Source organism: Cebidichthys violaceus, unplaced genomic scaffold, assembly GCF_023349555.1.
Source record: "Cebidichthys violaceus isolate CVI_PGR_0920_01 unplaced genomic scaffold, fCebVio1.0.p SCAF_13, whole genome shotgun sequence".
Classification (NCBI taxonomy): Eukaryota; Metazoa; Chordata; class Actinopteri; order Perciformes; family Stichaeidae; genus Cebidichthys; species Cebidichthys violaceus.
In genome coordinates, this window is record NW_027176296.1 from 6,761,002 (window position 1) to 6,763,729 (window position 2,728).

General features: G+C 39.6%; 1 long non-coding RNA gene across 1 annotated transcript; it reads left to right on the forward strand.

Annotated features, from left to right (window-relative positions):
* Positions 1-205: 205 nt before the first annotated feature.
* On the forward strand, positions 206-2,429 carry LOC137870359 (uncharacterized). The gene is made up of 3 exons (XR_011102698.1): positions 206-297; positions 1,996-2,055; positions 2,276-2,429. It is a non-coding gene; the product is annotated as an uncharacterized lncRNA (long non-coding RNA).
* The last annotated feature ends 299 nt before the right edge of the window (positions 2,430-2,728 follow it).

Sequence of the window (2,728 nt, forward strand, 5' to 3'; positions counted from 1 at the left end):
CAAAACTATAATAACCTTGACTCACATGATGTCACACCTGCTGCCGACACACACCAGGAGATTCTGCAGTACAACGTGGACCAAACCCTGCCCACTTTTAAAGAGGGAGAAGATGTGGTGAAATGGTGGTCCTCTGTGTTTTCTTCTGGGAAATATCCAGGCCTGTGCCAAGCTGTGAAATCTGCCTTTTTTATCTTTCATGGTCCCTTGGTGGAGTTGTCGTTCAACCTGATGGGGGACATCATTGACCCAAGATCAACAAGCATGAACATTTCTACGTTCTCTGCCATCCAGACGGTAAAGTACACTTTGCAGTCCAGACAGCAGAGTGCTGTAGAGATGTTTAGCAGAGAAGATGTTAAGTACGGGGCAGTCGCCAGGAAGCTCTGTAGCAACATCAGTACAGCAGGAACAAGGGACAAGGCCCAGAGACAGAGTAAGTTGCGCATAGCCAGATAGAGGAGGATGGAGCTTGAGTGTCAGCCCGCAACACCTACTGCTGCAGAGAAAAGGAAGGCAAGGCAAGGCAAGTTTATTTGTATAGCACATTTCAAAAACAAGGCAATTCAAAGTGCTTCACATAAAACCATTAAAAGCATCAAAACATAATAAGGAAGCAGGAGGTAGAGGCAGAAATGCTTGCAAGAAAAAGGCACATGGCTAAGCAGCGCAAATGGGTCCTTGAAGGACTAGTTCAGGCCAAAAAAAGGATTTTGGTTCACCAGCCACAACTTGTTCAACTCCATGAATGACTTTAACCATATTGTATATGATGATTGACATGTGAAAATGTATATTTGATGTTTTATTCATGGATGTTGTTTTACTGCCTTTCTTGTTTTTATTTATTTTCTTTTATCTGTGTTGTTATATGACTAAAACTTTTGAAAATGAGACCTCGGTCTCAATGGATTTTGTCAAAATATAGGTTAATAATAATAATAATAATAATAAAATTGATTTACAAAAAAATTGTATTCAACATACACACTAAATTGCTGTATATTTTTGTGGATTTAAAACGGTATCTTACAGTGTTTCATAATAACTGTACCATACAGTTAAATGTTCATCCCTCACATGTAAATTAACAGGCAATACCCTCAATTAACCATAACAGCAGACCACTGTAGCAAAATACTGTATTTTCTGTGAAGTGGTGGAAATACGCTTCTTTATACAAGGTTGTAACTTACTGTATCTGTAATGACGATAGAATATTTTTTATTATTCAAACTGTTCATTGCCTACAAGTCATTTTTGAGTGACAAGACGTGACCGACTGCTCCTGAATGTGACTTTGGACATAACAGCTTCAGTTCATCCTTATGAGCAACAGCTATGTGGAGATCCAAGGAGGAGCTTACGCTTATCACCCGAAATTCAAAGTCTCCATTATTGTTTTGTCTTTATGATTATTGAACTGTTAACATCTCAGATAATGTTTCACTTGGTCTGTATCATTACATTAGGTTGCTAATATTGGCGGAGCTAGCTCTGTAATGTTAGCTAGCTCGAGCTAAATAAGCCTTAGAAAGGTTAGCTAACTAACAGCACAGCAAGTTAAGGTAACACAAATAAAGTTAATCACCACTGACAGTGTTAAGATGTAACATTAGTAACCTAACTTGTGTTTATTTGTGCTGTTATTGAATCGACTGTAGATTATCAAAATGGAGTGAGGACCAGAAATTGAGGTAACGCTAACAGTAACGTTACGTGTGTGTTACCCCAGGAGCAACATTAAAACCAGATCAAACTCATTTTAGTGTTGAACGTTAGTCCATTGTGGTCCACAATGGACTAACGGTCTAATTGTCTTTGTAAGTGGTTTTACAAAGACTTGCACTGATATGTTAACATATGTGAGGCACATGCGCACCCACAGTTGCACAACTAACGCTTCTTTTAAGTGTGTTTATCCTGGATGTCATAGAACTTTCCAGAAATTCAGAACATTGTGTTTCTAAAGTTTTTATTTTGTTTGTTTTACAGTCATTCGTCATCAGAGATTGAGGATACCAGCCAGACGCTGCAATCAAGTGCTCTTTCAAGGTGTTCTCTCTTTATTGTTTTCATTCATGTGTGAGTTAATGCAGTTCAAATTAACTATAAACGTGTATAAGACTTGTTAACAAGCTAGACTGTGATACAGGGAGTGACACCGAGATCGAAAAGTTGCCGATGGTATGCTGTTCAGCAGTAGGTACTGTTAGATCCGGGGGTTCACGGGCCCGATACGGGGCTAACTAATTACTCAGCTCTCTATTAACAGATTGGCAAGCTGGTGCTTCTGAGGAAACTTGCCTGGCTCTGCTCACTACCGTTAGTCCTGACATCTACCCTGCTTCCTCTGGTAACATGCACTCGGCCGAGGGGCCCCCTGGCCGGGAGCTTCTACCAGTCGCGTCAGTTATGGCAGCTTTCCTCCTATGGATCTGGGCTCTTGGTAAATTGCCAGGTTTAGATTTTAACGGCTAGGATCTCTAAAACTGTAAGGGGTTGTTAAGTGGACTGGGAACTAGGATAACCATTCAGAACTCGGTTGTCTAACATACAATAGATTTAACCTTTTACGGCCATGAGGAACATTTACTACTAGGTAAAATGAATCTTCTGAGAAATTTACTTTAAATGCAGATTAGATATTTATTGCAGGATAGTTTAGCAGGGGCACAGCAACAGCTCACACAAAATAATTACTATTCAAAATAATACTATTCTTGAT